The sequence below is a fragment of the Sus scrofa genome, chromosome 6, assembly GCF_000003025.6.
Source record: "Sus scrofa isolate TJ Tabasco breed Duroc chromosome 6, Sscrofa11.1, whole genome shotgun sequence".
In the NCBI taxonomy this organism is placed as follows: Eukaryota; Metazoa; Chordata; class Mammalia; order Artiodactyla; family Suidae; genus Sus; species Sus scrofa.
This window is the reverse complement of record NC_010448.4, coordinates 61,720,785-61,736,709: the sequence shown is the minus strand read 5'-3', so window position 1 is coordinate 61,736,709 and position 15,925 is coordinate 61,720,785. Positions and strand designations below refer to the sequence as shown.

At 50.1% G+C, this 15,925-nt stretch overlaps 1 long non-coding RNA gene across 1 annotated transcript; it reads right to left on the bottom strand.

Annotated features, from left to right (window-relative positions):
• Positions 3,517-13,906, bottom strand: LOC110261318. Its single transcript, XR_002345368.1, has 4 exons — positions 12,949-13,906; positions 12,020-12,146; positions 10,300-10,432; positions 3,517-9,418 (listed from the first exon to the last, which is right to left on the bottom strand). It is a non-coding gene; the product is annotated as an uncharacterized LOC110261318 (long non-coding RNA).

The window sequence follows — 15,925 nt, the reverse complement described above, 5'->3', positions numbered from 1 at the left end:
CTGGGCCCATGACAAACGTGCCCATGCTGAACCCAGGTCCTTTGCTCTGTCCTAGCCCAGTTACCCTAAGGGAATCTGAATGCCATTCTGGCTCTGCAAGCACGCGGGCGCTCCTTGAACAGGGTCCTTGCTGGGATCTCTGTGCCCTCAGCTTCTCACAACTCAGAAATCACCTCCTCTGGGAGGTTTCTCTGCCCATCACCTCAGGTGGGTCACCACAGTCCCCAGGCCCTGGCCTCAGTTCAACTTTCAATTTCTCAAATGTCCCAGGATCACTCCTATATCCTCATCTTTGCACAGGATGTTCCCTCCTCCGTGTGGGCCTAATTTCTATCTGTATTACAGGTTTAAATTATATGCCATGAGACAAGCTGTGATTAGAAGAGGGAAAGCCAAGCTCAGGGACGTCTGGGAGCCAGGCACCTAGTCTGGCACTTGCCTCAGCTCTGGGAGTCTCCTGCTGAATACTGTTGACTTAAATAAACTGCCAGCTATTGCTCCAGCAAAGATGGGCTGACTTGGGATCAGCTGAGAACAGTAAGTCAGGGTCGGCAACCATGGCAAACCACTGGCAAGGCCCAGCAGAGCAAGGAACGGAGGATACTTTTATGGAGGGAAAAAAGGAAACTGCCCCCACCCCTGCCCCGCTGGGGCTAAAGTAAACAAAGAATCCCGGGCTTTTCATTGGCTGAGTCTTTGCCTGGACCGAAGTCTTTCCTCTTCCTGTTGGGCTCCGCTGTCAGGGGCAGAGTGTTAGAGACCCCCCTGTTGGTTTCCCAACTCTATTTAACCAGTTTCTATTTACTTGTCTTTTACAATGTAAACAAGTTCAGAGAACACCCGCCTCAGTAAGGGCCACTCAGTGACCATAATAAAACTAGGCAAAGACAAAACCGCCCTATCATCAGGTCCAAGCACAGACAACCAGAACCCTATGCAAAAAACAGAAATGACCAAATAGCACCCGCCCCCTCCTGGCTAACATGAGTGACAGCTCCACTTTCCACTGGTTCCTGCTTCAGTACCACTTCTGTCCAGTCTTGTAAACACCAATTTCCTGATATCTAGTCATAGAATCAACCCCACTTCCCCAAAGCATCCAATTCGGACCAAAGCTCTATTTCCTGAAACCCTTCTTCAAATCCCTGAACAAAATCCTGGGGCCTAGAAAAGGTCCTAGCATCTGAATGCCCCGCATTTCCTACATAACTCACATGGCAGCACACCAATACACCTCACTGTTCCACTACAGGTGTCAGATACATTCCTGGGCTGCACCATGTCTCTGCAGACCAAAATGATCCCTCAGCTCCAGACGGCACACCCACCTAGACACCAGCATTTCCTCTCAGATGTCTGATGCACACCTCGCACTGAATGAGTGCAGATCCCAGCTCCTCACCTCGCCCTGCCCACGCTCACCGCCCGCCCCTCTCCCGCTACAGCCACAGTGACTGTCAACTGGGTCCTGCACTAGACCACGCTGTTGGCTGTCTGTCTTGACATCTGTGCTTACTTTTGCCAGAGATGTTCTTGTCCAGCTCTGACCCTGCCTACGTGTCCTGCGTCCTTCAAGGGTCTCCGTATCAAACTTTTGCTCCCTCTGCTTTGCTTCAACGCCCACCTTCCCAGTTTTACATACAGGATCACTGAGCCCCAGGGCTAAGTTACACCACCAAGGCCCTGTGGCCGGGAAAGGGCACGGTGCAGACAGCCTGCAATCCCATCCAACGCCAACTCCAAGCTCCTAGGTCGCTCTGCCCTGCCACATCTGCCCTTACACCCCTACACTTCACTCATTCTCTTGTCACTCTGGGGTCCCCAGACACATTTCTGTTAAAGCAACAGTCCCTTTATTGTACTGGCTTCAGGTAAAGTGAACTCCATCTGAGACAGGCTCAGGAGCAGGGCTCACATCTCCGTCACCCACGTGTCTCAACCGTGCATGGTGTGTCATGTGGCTGACGTTCACTCCGGGGGACTCAGCGCTCTGGCCCAACGGCAGCAGTGTGGTAGCTGGCACTTCTGATTGAACAGAAGAGCAGACCAGATGGTGGAAAACACGAGAGGACAGACCTGCGTCCTTCACCCTCAGGATGGTCTGTCACAGCTGCTTTGGGAGAGATGCAGGCGCAGGTCTCTGAATGTGCTGAACAGCTTCCAGGTGAGGAAGGAAACAGCCTCTGTGGGAGAGGGTTTGACTCTCACAGACCCAGAAACTGTTTCTGCCCCGACTACACTTCCTAAGGGAGGATAAAGGAGGGGGCAGCACTTGAGAGGTGACTCTCCCAAATAACAGAACACGAAATGTGCTATCAACAAAAAATTGCATTGTGGAGTTCCTGTCCTGGCTCAGTGGTTAACGAGTCCGACTAGGAACCATGGGGCTGCGGATTCGATCCCTGACCTCGAATCAGTGGGTTGAGGATCCAGCGTTGCCGTGAGCTGTGGTGTAGGTCAGACGCGGCTCAGATCTGGTGTTGCTGTGGCTGTGGTGTAGGCTGGTGGCTACAGCTCCGATTAGACCCCTCACCTGGGAACCTCCATATGCAGCAGGTGCAGCCCTAGAAAGGACAAAAAAGCAACAAAATTGCATCATGACTCCTGGCGAGGTCCGTGCGTGATACTGAAACGTGGAAAGCACTGAGGAGGATTTTGGCTCACGGCGGTCATGCGAAACTACACCCGTGCTTACTGACAAGGCTCCGAGGGCTCATAGCAAGGTGAGATGATTTTTATATTAAACAATGGCCAAGAGGAGTTCCCGCCATGGCAGGAGTGGGTTGGGAATCCAAATGCAGTGGCTCAGGTTGCTGGAGAGGTGTACGTTCGATCTCCGGCCTGGGAACTGTCAAAGGCCATGGATCGGCCTTAAAAAAAAAAAAAAAAAAAAAAAGGCAGGATTTCCCATCATAGCTCAGTGGAAACAAACCTGACTGGCATTCATGAGGACTCTGGTTCGATCCCTGGCCTCGCTCAGTGGACTGAGTATCCAGCATTGTAGGTTGCAAACATGGCTTGGATCTTGTGTTGCTGTGGCTGTGGCATAGGCCGGTAGCTACAGCTCCAATTCGACCCCTAGCCTGGGAAGCTCCACATGCCATGGGAATGACCCTAAAAAGACCAAAAAAAAAAAAAAAAAAAAAAAGGCACAATTAGCTCAACATCTAACTTCAAAGATGTTCCCAAAGAGACCTTCTGAAATGCCCCTCCCGATGAGAGGAAGCAAGTCCGTGGGGGCAAACATGAAACCACATGTACATCAGCATCCCTCTGGTGCGTTTCAATAACTTGTTCACAGGAACACGTGACACTCTTGTAAGAGTAAACAATGAGATTCCTTACCCACGTCTTTTTCCCCCTGTTTTTAGGGCTGCACTTGAGGCATATACAAGTTTACAGGCTAGGGGTCAAATCAGAGCTACAGCTGCCGGTCTCCACCACAGCCAGAGCAATGCCAGATTTGAGCTGCATCAGTGGCCCACATCGCAGCTCACGGCAAAGCAGGATCCTTAACCCAATGAGTGGGGCCAGGGATTGAACCCACATCCTTATGGATACTAGTTGGGTTCTTAACCTGCTGAACCACAATGGGAATTTTTCCTATGTTCGCTTTTTAAGGTTATCATGAATTTAACTTGAATGTATTTTTCTTTTTTTATATTGAAGTACAGTTGATTTATAATGTTGTGGAATATGTGTTTTCCTGTTTATTTGAGCCCTAATTCAACTGTCAGAAAACTACTGAGGTGGATGTGAAGTGACCCTTAAGAGATTTTAAAAAGTGAAAAAGCCAATCAGAGGAAGGAACCAGGACTCACCTGGGAAGACAGGACGGTGATATGATCATCAAGATGCTTCAGAAAAATAAGACACACAAACTGGGATCAAGAAAAGTGAGTGCCTTGGACATTTACAATATGAGTAAAGGGAGGGTTGGTTTTTGTTCTGCGCCCCCTGGTGGCTCAGCAGGTTAAGGACCTGGCATGGTCACTGCTGTGGCTCAGTTGCTTCTGTGGGTTGGGTTTGATCCCTGGCCTGGAAATTTCTACAAGCCAAGGGTAAGGCCAGAAAAAAAAATTTATATGGAACCAAAAAAAAACACCATGACTAACCAGATCAATTATAAGAAAGAACAAAACTGGAAGCACCACATTTCCTGATCCCAAACTACACTTAAAAAACAAAGTAAATAAAACAGTATAGTACAGCATAAAAATAAACATGCAGAGGACTTCCCCAGCGACCCAGTGGTTAACGATTCAGTGTTGTCACTGATGTGATGTGGGTTTAATCCCTGTCATGGGAACTTCTCCATGCCACAGGAGCAACGCCAACCCCCCCCCGCAAAATATACAGCAATGAAAGAGAATAGAAAGGCCAGAATTAAACGCCCATATATGTAGTCAACTAGTATTTGATAAAGAAGCCAAAAACATCCAATGGGGGAAGAAAGTAAGTCTCTTCAACAAATGTTGGGGAGTTCCCTGGTGGCTCAGCAGGTTAAGGACCTGGCATTGTCACTGCTATGGCTCTGGCTGTTGCTGTGGCCCTGGTTTGATCCTGGGCCCAGGAACTTCTATGTGCTGTGGGGGCAGGCAAAAAATAAATGCCATAATAATCAAAACAAAAACAAAAATAAAGGCAAGAAAACATACGATATTGGGAAAGGAGGATAACCACATGCAGAAAAATAAAATAGGACCCATATCTCACACCACTCAAAAAATTAACTTGGGAAAAAATCAACTTGAAATGGATCACAGATTTAAACATAAGCTGTGATAAGAACGCAGGTCTCTGACACTGGTCTCAGCAATGATTTTTTAAATATGATACTAAAAGCATAAACAAGAAAAGAAAAAAAAATCAACAAATGAGATGAAATGAAACTTCAAAGCATCTGCTTTGCCAAAGAAACAAAATAAAAGGGCAACCTACAGCATGGGAGACATATGCAAACCATGTATCAGATGTGGGGTTACTAGCCAAAATTATAAAAAATTCATACAATTCAAGAAAAAAAATTAGATTTTTTAAGTGGGCTGAGGGGAGTTCACCTGTGGCGCAGCGAGCTAAGGATATGGCTCAGGTCACTGATGTGATGTGCGTTCGATCCCTGGCCCAGGAGGCTCACATACTGTGGGCGTGGCTTAAAAAAAATGGGCTGTGAACTAAACAGAGTTTTTCCCAACAACATCCAAACAACCAACAGGTACGTGAAAAGGTACTTAATATCACTAATCATCAGGGAAATGCAAACCCAAACCACACTGATATCACCTCCCGCCTATTAAGAATGGCTTTCATTGGAGTTCCTGTAGTGGCTCAGCAGTAACCAACCCTAGTATCCATGAGGATGCGGGTTCAATCCCTGGCCTTGCTCAGTGGATTAACGTTCTGGCATTGCCGGGAACTGTGCTGTGGGTCACAGACATGGCTTAGATTCCTCCATTGCGGTGGCTGTGGCCTAGGCTGGCAGCTACAGCTCCGATTCGACCCCTAGCCTGAGAACTTCCATATGCCACGGCTGAGCCCTAAAAAGACACACACACACACACACACAGAATGGCTTTCACTGAGATAACGGCATTGACAGAGAGAAAAGGGACACTGGTATCCCTTTGGTGGGACTGTAAACTGGTCCAGCTACTTTGAAGAACAGCATGGAGTTTCTTCAAAAAATTAAAAATAGAACCACATGAGCCAGCAATCCCACTTCTGCATGTACATGCAAAGGAAATAAAAATAGGTAATCAAAGGAGTTTCTGTTGCGGTGCAGTGGCAAGATACTCAACCAGTATCCATGAGGATCCCTGGCCCTGTTCGGTGGGTTAAGGATCCAGTGTTGCCATGAGCTGTGGTGTAGGTCGCAGACACGGCTTGGATGCCGTGCTGTTGTGGTTATGGCAGAGGCTAGAAGGTACACCTCTGATTTGACCCCTAGCCTCCGAACTTCCATATGCTGCAGGTGCGGTCATAAAAAGCAAAAAAAAAAAAAAAAAATGTTATCAAAGGTGTATATATATATATGTATGTATGTATGTACTTCCAGGTTTATTGGAGTTCATAATAGCCAAGAAATGGAAACCATCCATCAACAGATGAATGGATAAAAATCTATTTATACATACAATGCAATACTACTCAGCCTTGAGAAAAAAGGAAATCCTGCCATTTGTGACAACACGGATGGATCTCGAGGACATTCTGCTAAGTGAGGTAAGTCAGAGAAAGACCAATATTGTATAATATCCTCATGCGTGGAATCTAAAAAACAAAACCAAACACTGAACTGGAGAAAACAGAGTGGAATGATGGTTACCAGAGGCTGAGGGTGGGGTGCGAGGATGGGAGAGATATTGCTTCAGGGTACACACTTGTGACTCGGAGACAAGTAATTCCTGGAGATCTAATACAAAGGACAGGGATTACAGACAACGAGACTGCATTATAAACATTAACCTTGCCAAGACACGAGATCTTATTTGTCCCCACCACAAGAAATGACAACTCTGTGGCACAAGAGGCTCAAGCTACAATAGCAATCATACTGCCACATAAATGCACTAAATAATGATGTGGTACATCTTAAATTAACACAGTTGCACGTTAATTATCTCAAGAAGGAATCAATGAATAAATAAATAAAAATGAAGCCTTAAAAACGGTGTTTTGTTTTTGTCTTTTTAGGGCCACACATATGGAGGTTCCCAGGCTAGAAGTCTAATCAGAGCTGTAGTTGCCAGCCTACGCCAGAGCCACAGAACCACCAGATCTGATCTGCGTCTGCGACCTACACCTCAGCTCATGGCAACGCCAGATGCTTAACCCACTGAGCGAGGCCAGGGATGGAACCCGCAACCTCACGGTTCCTAGTTGGATTCATTTCCGCTGCGCCACGACGGTAACTCCGAAAATGGTTTTTAAGTGGTACAGTCAATTGTACCCATTCATGGGGTTTCCTCGGGGTACAGTGGGTTCAGGATCTGGCATTGTCACTGCAGCGGTTTGGATCACTGCTGTGGTGTGGGGTTGGACCCCTGGCCTGGGAGTTTCTGTATACCGTGGGCGCGCCCCCCCCACCCCGCGCCCCCAAAGTACTCATTCATAGGTGTGTCCTTCTCTCTTTAGATATAACTTTAGACAACAGTATTTTCGGCATCCTAATTCCAGTGTTTCATAAATCGGGACTTGACATTTCGCACACAGACTGAGGCTCCTGAATAGCTGAGACAATGTTTTCCAACACAGGATTCAGTAAACGTTTGCAGAGCTGCTTCAAGCGTACAGCTCACCTGGCACAGCAGGGCAGAGCGTGTATGAACTCAGGTGTTCCTTCTCAAGCACTCTTCCGCCCCTGCCACCCAACAACAAAAACAACCCGTAATTGTCAGGGAAACCCCAAAGAAGCCGTGAATATGTTTCTTTTCCTGGTACCTCTCTTCTCTTCTTCCTCCTTTGTTTCTGTTTTTTAAGTATTTCTGTGGGAAGTTCCCGCGTGGGGCAGGGGGTTAAGAGTCCAGCGTTGCTCCAGCTGTGGCAAAGGTCGCGACTGCAGAGTGGGTTCGATCACTGGCCTGGGAACTTCCACATGCTACGGTGTGGCCGAAACAATGAAAAGAAAATAGTCCTATGGTCGCTTTTTTAGTATTTACTAAGCGTAGAGCTAGAGCTGAAAATTTTTTTTTGAAATTGCACAATAGCCACTGGTTCTCTGTCCTTGATACATTCTTCTAGCAAAGTCCATTTCCAATACAACTCTAGATGACAACACACGATGATCTGCCTGAGATGGTCTCACAGCCAGGACGTTCACAGGGTCTCTCTTTGGTATAATTTCTCAGACGCTGGACAAGACGTCTCGTCCTATCAGAACATGTTCCCCAGGAGTTACATTCAAAAAGTCTTTCCCCAGTACGAGTTCTCGCATGTTGACTGAGGTAAGTCCACTTGCAAAAGGCTCTCCCCCAATCCCTCCACTCACGGTTTCTCCCCACGTTGAACACGCTGAGGCTGAGGGAGGGATGCACAGAGGCCGAAGGACCGTCTGCATTCGCTATGTTCACACGGTTTCTCCCAAGTGCAACGCTTCATGTGCCGAGTTAGGGAAGAGCTGTCACGAAGCGGTCTCTCCTATTTTTAGGCCCACATTTGCGGCCTGTGGAAGCTACCAGGCCAGGGGCCACATCGGAGCTACAGCTGCCTGCCTACGCCACAGCCATAGCCACAGCAGAGAGGGACAAGAGCCGTGTCTGTGACCTACACCACAGCTCACAGCCACGCCAGATCCTAACCCACAGAGTGAGGCCAGGGATTGAACCCATGTCATGGATCCTAGTCCAGCTCATTGCCGCTGAGCCATGAGGGCAACTCCTCTCTGCTAGTCTCGTACTCAGAGGGATTTTCTCCATGTGGATGCTTTCAGGCCTGACCAAAAGGGGTGAATGGAGGCTTTGCCACATTCACTGCCCTCAGTGGTCCTCTCCGGCGAGGATCCTCATGGGATGCGGGAAAAGCAGCTGTCACAGGAAGGTCACCGGATCGCTCTGAGAGCAAAGTATGTTTGCCAGGGGTGGAAAACAGCCTCACTCCGGCACGATCCACTGAGGTCCAACAACACGGTGATGTTTGTTAAGCCCTTTCCCGCATTTCTTCCACTTGCAGAGATGCTTCTGTGTAGCTCATGGAAGCTCTAGCTGGTCTGCGTGAGCTCTTTTCATGAAAAGCATCTCCTGAAGAATCACTGTCGTCAAACTCCGGAGCGCAGGTTATCATCGGCCCCATGGCCCTGGGTTCAGAGCTCATCGTCCTGCCGAGAGTCTCCTTGGGGGAAAGCAGCCCTGGGTTCATGAGCAACCCCTGCATCGCTAATGGTTCCCCAACCTGGTGCCTCAGTCAACTGACCATGGAGACGTGCCCTCCCACCAGGGCAGCGGAGAAGCACAAGGCTTTACAGCCTCAGGTTGCGCGTTCCTCGCCTCTGAGGAATCCAACATCCAAAGGGGCCTCTTAGTGACACCGGCAGAAGAGCACCTCCCGATACTCCAGTGTGGCTTCTCTACCTTCCCTGCCAGCGAAGGCTTTCACTGATATACAGGATATGCAGCTCATCACACACGAGGCCTGGACTGTCCCTTCTGCAGGATCCACTCTGCTGCTTCTGCATCTGGTCACGGTTTCAAGTGCACAGAAGTCTCCCCAAAATGACTCACTTGCTGGAGTACGGGTGTCGCCCAGATAGTGCTCCACGTTGCTCAGCCAGGGGCAAAAATGTCTTTCAAGACTGGGCTGCGCATGTCTCGGGGGTGAGGCTCACGGGCAGAAGGACCTGTCTTGAGAGTTCTTATCTGTGACGCTCTTCCAGCAACTCCCAGTTCGGAAGGTGCAGCCACATGGTCCACGCCGTGCACACAGCCTGAAAGAAGATAAACACTGGTGAAGCGTCTGTTCGGGTGGCGGCAAGTGGTATCCCACAACGACGTGTTTCTCACACAAGCAGGTACTAGGCTGTGTAACTGTGGGCAACACAGGGCCCTAGACTCAGGATGAGGAGGGGGTGCTGTGGGGCATAGGCCTCTGATGCTGAGAGAAGGAAGGAAACCTCACAGGACAGGGTAGCTGGCCGGGGTACAACGTGAGCAGGAGAGGCATGAACTCTCTTTTCTTCCCTTTTAGGGCCGCACACGCGGCATGTGGAGGTTCCCAGGCCAGGGCTTGAATCAGAGCTGCAGCCGGCCTATGCCACAGCCACAGCAATGCTGGATCCGAGCTGCATCTGCACCTACATGGCACTTTGCGGATCCATCACCCACTGAGTGAGGCCAGGGATCGAACCCATGGCCTCATGAATACTAGCTGGGTTTGTAATCCGCTGAGCCACAAGGGGGCACCTGAGACAGAGTCTCTGAATTACACTTTGCAAGACGGCATTCCAGCCAGCCAGGCTCCGCTCCTTGTGACGGCTGAGCCGTGACAATGGGTCCATCCAGAGCCAGAAAAACCTGGCCAGAGAGAATAATTAGTGTTCAAGGGAAATTTAAGGACACACACCACACATCTCGTGCCATGCTGCAGACTCTGCAGAGAGCAACAAGAGAACAACTCAGACAGGTGACTAGAAAGGGGGCAGAGGCCCTAACCGGTACCCGAGCGCAGTGTAGAAATGACAAAGGAGCAAAGCATAAAACTTGGGGGAGGAAGACTGGGATGAGGTCCACTCCCAGTGTTGGTATCAAAACACAAACAGACACGGCACAGACTGTTGGCATAAAGTGAAGCCAGTACCGGTTCCCGTACCTTCCGCTCACCAGGGCCAGGCCTCCTCCTTCTGCTTTGCTGTGACTGGAGCTGTGTGTCTATCTTCTCAGGTACCCTGAGCTCCCCTCGGGCTCCAGCTCAGAAGCTCCGGGAGACCTGGAAACCGCAAGTCCTAATGGCAAAGAAGAGCTGGTGAGTGGCCAGCAGTGCCCCCTGGAGATCCTCACCAGAGAAGCGAGAAATAAATATCAAAAAGAAAGCATCTTAGGAGTTCCCATTGTGGCTTGGAGGGTTGAGAATCCAACGGGTATCCATGAGGATGTAGGTTCGATCTCTGGCCTCCCTCAGTGGGTTAAAGATCCAGTGTTGCTGCAAGCTATGGTGTAGACAGATGCAGCTCAGATCTGTCCGGCGTGGCTGTGAGCTGTGATGTGGGCTGAATACAAAGCTCGAATCTGGTGTTGCTGTGGCTGTGATGTAGGCCAATGGCTAAGGCTCCAGTTCAACTCCTAGCCTGGGAACCTCCATGTGCCATGGGTGCAGCCCTAAAAAAAAGGAAAAAAAGGACTCTTGAAGAAGGCCTGAAAAGAAACAGATCAGGAATCTACACAAGGAGTAAGCACATCAGTGCCTGCAATTCCAGGTCAGCCCCTAGAAAATCAGAGGAAGGGGCAGAACCTGGGGCACAGAGAGGCCAGGGACTCAGAACGTCACCCAGCCAAGGAGCTGCCAGGCCATCTGAGATGTGTGGGCCAGAGGGACAGACTTCCAAGATTTCTCACCCCCAAATCCTTCCTTTCAAAATGCTGGGGCAGCAGAAGTGAGGGCTTCTCTGGGGGAGGAGGGGGTGGCGAACATCGCCCAGTTCTGGCACTCACACAACTTACTCTGGGCAACCAAGGAAAGAAGCCGTGCCATGGCAGATGTGTGAGGCAGAGACAGCTGCCCCTGGGGAAGAACCAAACCCAGCCCAAGAAAGTGGGAATCACATCCTTGTCAACTCTCTCTAGCTGAGTGTTGTCTGGACCTAAAAACTATTTTCTAATGAATAGAATATGGCAAAATGATGAGATGTCACTTCTGAGGAGAAACTATAAAATCACCAGTCTCTATCTTGGATGCCATCTCCTGCTTTTGATCCTGGAAATCAGCTGCCTTGTTGTGACCTGCCTGTAGAGAAGACAACATGGCAAGAAACCGAGGGAGGGCTCTAGCCAACAGCCATCAAGGAAATGACTAGTCTAACAGCCTCCTGCTCATGACCTTGAATGGAGTCATCTCCAGGTGAGCTTTCAGATCAGACAGTAGCCCTGAATAGCTTGACAGCAAGGTCATGAAACACCCTGAGCTACTGGTACCCGAGAAGGATATGCATGATTCTTTTTTGGGAGGGGCCTTGCCTGCAGCATGGGGAAACTCCCAGGCCAGGGATCAAAGCCATGCCAGAGCTGTAACCCGAGCTACTGCAGTCGGTATGTGTGATTCTTTTTTTCCTTTCTTCTCTTTCGGCCGCTCCATGGCATATGAAATTCCCCGGCCAGGTATCAGCAGTTGTGACCTATACCCCAGCAAAGGCAATGCCAGATCCTTAACCCACTGTGCTGGGCTGGGGATCGAACCTGCATCGCTCTGCTCCTAAGTTGCTGCCAATCCCATTGCACCACAGGGGGACCTCCCAGATATGTTTAATTCTTAACCCAAAGAAAACTGTGAGATGAATGTCTTTTCAACTCACTATGCTTTGATAACAGAGACTTACCCAGCGATGACACAAGCGCAAAGTTCTCCAGCATCACGTCGCGGTACAGAAGTCTCTGAGCTTCTTCAAGGAGCTCCCACTCCTCCCGGGAGAAGTACACGAACACGTCCTCGAAGGTCACGCAGCCCTGCCACGATGGGGACAGTTGAGCTCACAGGCAGCATCTCTCTCCAAATCATTCACTCCCTGGTCCCTCTTCTCCCCAACCTGCTAACTCAAAGGAGATACCAGACTTGGCACCACTAGTGCCTGCTCTCTACTCATGTCCCTCTGACCACTCCACCCAGCCCAGAGCAAAGCCAGACAGATGGGAGACAAAGTACCATCCAAGCTGAGTATGGCATGCCAGGTCACAAACAGTCTTCCACCAGCCAGTTCTGGTGTCATCCAGACCTTACCCCCCAGGCACAAGCACTGGGCTCAAACGTCTTCCATAAGCCCTCAGGACTTTGGCCTTAAGGCTGTCAGTTGACGCTTCTCCCCGGTCTCCCTGCCTCATCCCTTACCTCCACAATCTCCACTCTGCAGCCAGAAGAAACCTATCTAACGCAATAATCATTTCCACCTACTGCCCAAATTTTGAGAAGGGAGGTCTAGCTCCTGGGCTGCCATTCCAGGCTGACTTCTGCACCGCTGGTCTCTGTTCCCATAAGACACACGTAGACCGGCATCATTCCCAACTTTCTCGCAGGACTGTCTGCACACACCCTCAGACAGCTTCTGAAATTTACACCCTCGGTTGCCAGCATAGGAATCTATCTATAATCCTTTGCCTGTATTGAGACCCCGGCGCCAAAAGTGACTCCCTCCAGACTCCACGACCCACAACATCCAGAAGGAAACGAAGAGGCCCAGGACACAACCATCAGCTATCTCGGCGGGCCGGTGGGAGGGGCCATGAAGGTGTGGCCTTGGAATCCTCCACTTACCTGCGCCGGATTCATCAGTGCTGCCGCACCTGCTACCGCAACGGGACAGTGGGCTAAATGGAGCCCTGAAAGGAAGGAGACCAGGACAGGGTCACCTCGGGCTGCGTGCCGCACCCCGAACCGCGCTATAGAATGATGTCAACACTCTCGCAAGGCCGCAGACGCTGCCTTCGGAGGCCTTGACGACAGAAGCGGAAGAGGTCCCGGAGCACGTGCCCAGGCGGCGCCCGGCAAAGACGAGGCCCAAGATCGCCTCTCCCACAGACGGGGACACACTGTCACAGAGAATGAGCCGGGGCTCGGGCGTCAGGGCTCCGGAAAGGCACGGTGGGTGTCCCCGCCACCTCGCTCTCCCTCCCCGCCCCGCCCCAAAGATACGACCCCACAACGGCGTTTCAGTCCACGCGGTCGCTGCACAACCAGCATCCGCTCGTGGAAGGATGTCCCATAGGTAGAGGCCGGAAGTCCTGCCCCGAAGCCGCAGGAAACGCCCCTCTCTTGGGCCGTGATTGGTCCAGCGCTAGAGCGGAAGTGCCGGAGGCATCCGCTTCCGGTAGCTAGTTAATGCTTAGCCAGTACCCCACGCGCCTTCACCTTTTCCCTTCTTTCTGATGAGCTCCTTGACGCGCTGATGGGAAGAGACTGGGAAATAATCTAACTCAAGGTTCCTAACGTGGGAGGAGTGGGTCCTCGCTTTATCTTAAAGAAGAGTGCCCAAATATCTGACCGCCAGGGGGCGATGCCCCGCCCGCAGAAATTATGCCGCCTCTGGAACTGGGAATCAATTAAAAATGCAAGCTCTGGGAGTTCCCTCTGTGGTGCAATGCGATTGGCAGCGTCTAGGAAGCTCTGGGATACAGGTTCGAGCCCTGGCCTGGGAACTCCATATGCCGCAGAGCGGCCAAAAAAGAAAAAAGGGTTGGGGAGAGTTCCTGCCCTGGCTCAGCGGTTAAAGAACACAACTAGCATCCCTGAGGACTCGGGTTCCATCCCTGGCCTCGCTCGTTAGGTTAAAGATCCAGAGTTGCTCTGAGCTGTGGTGTAGGTCGTAGACACAGCAGGGATCCCACGTTGCTGTGGCTCTGGCATAGACCAGTGGCTACAGCTCCAACTAGACCCCTAGCCTGGGAACCTCCATATGCGGCGGTTGCGGCCCTAAAAAAGACAAAAAAAAAAAAAAAAAAAGTAAGTTTTGGGGCCCACCCAAATGTAGAGAATCAGAAAATGGGGACGGCGGGACTCAGCGCTCTCTGCTGTAAGGAATACTAGTACTGCTCATGCAAGTTTGAGAACCATAGCTCTACTGTGACTAGAATGGGAAATACTAAGTCCCTCCTGGTTAGGTGTATAAAAAGAGCCTAGCTCATAGTTCATGCTCAATAAATAAGAACTTTTTTTTTTTTTTTTTTTAACACTGTCATGGCATTAGCATCACAATGCTGTCAGGTTCACAGCCTTGGGAGGCTAAGTCAGCCTAACTGCAGGATCCTTGGCGTTATTTTTTATTTTTTTTGCCTTTTCTTGGGCCGCTCCCGCAGCATATGGAGGTTCCCAGGTCAGGGGTCGAATCGGAGCTGTAGCCGCCGGCCTACACCAGAGCCACAGCAACGCGGGATCCGAGCCGCGTCTGCGACCCACACCACAGCTCACGGCAACGCCGGATCGTTAACCCACTGAACAAGGCCAGGGATCGAACCCGCAACCTCATGGTTCCTAGTCGGATTCGTTAACCACTGCACCACGACAGGGAACTCCCTTGGCATTATTTATCAATACAAAATGCAGCGATTCCGTGACTTGGCAAGTAGCCTTATAGGTATTGATTAAAAATTTTACATAAGAAGTTCCTGTTGTGGCTCAGCAGAAATGATTCTGACTAGTATTCATGAGGACACAGGTTCAATCCCTGGCCTTGTTCAGTGGGTTAAGTATCCAGCGTTGCCATGAGCTGTGGTGTAGGTCGCAGATAGGGTTGGGATCTGGCATTGCTGTGTTTTAGGTCAGCGGCTACAGCTCCAATTCGAGTCCTAGCCTGGGAACCTCCATATGCCATAGGTGTGGGCCTAAAAAATAAATAAATAAATAAATAAACGCACACATTTGTATGTACTATTTGGCATATTTAGTTACTACAGATAAGCATCATTACAAATAAGACCACACAATTCAGATCTTTGGAACATTAGGACTAACTGCCCTCGGGTCTAAGTTGAGAATAGAGTTTACGTGGTTTCAAATTTGCCTATCATGACATGCCATCTAGTTCTCAGTAACTGGGACCTCCCTCTCCCCCTCCTGTCCTTCTGACCCCCAGGACAGGTCGACCCAGGTACAAACGTGTGATCCTGAGAAGGCCCTTGAAGCACACAGGATTTTCAGGTTATCAGATCCTGTTCTCATCAAAACACCATCAACCCATCTGATGCATTTAGCCAAGAGAGGGCTAAATCCTGGTGAGGTGTGAAATTTAGAACCACTGAAGAGACTCCCAGAATGGTGGACAAATGCAAGAACAAATAAGACACATTCACAGTCTCTTCCACCTGTATTCAACTGGGCACAATTCATTCCCATAAGTTAAGTGTAAAAAAAGCTAGGAATGGGATTTTCCTGGTGGTCTAGTGGCTAGGACATGGCACATTCTTCAGCCAGGGCTCAATCCCTAGCCTGGGAACTGAGATCCCACATCAAGTCACTCCACACTGTGGCTGAAGAAGTTGGAACACGCTGTTCTAAGCAGCAAGAAAAAGAAAATGTGGGAATTCCCATCGTGGCGCAGCAGAAATGAATCCAACCAAGAACCATGAGGTTGTGGGTTCGATCCCTGGCCTTGCTCAGTGGGTTAAGGATCTGGCATTGCTGTGAGTGCGGTGTAAGTCGCAGATGCGGCTTGGATCCTGCGTTGCTGTGGAGGTGGTGTAGACCGGCAGCTGTAGCTTGGATTGGACCCTTAGCCTGGGAACCTCCATGTGCCGCA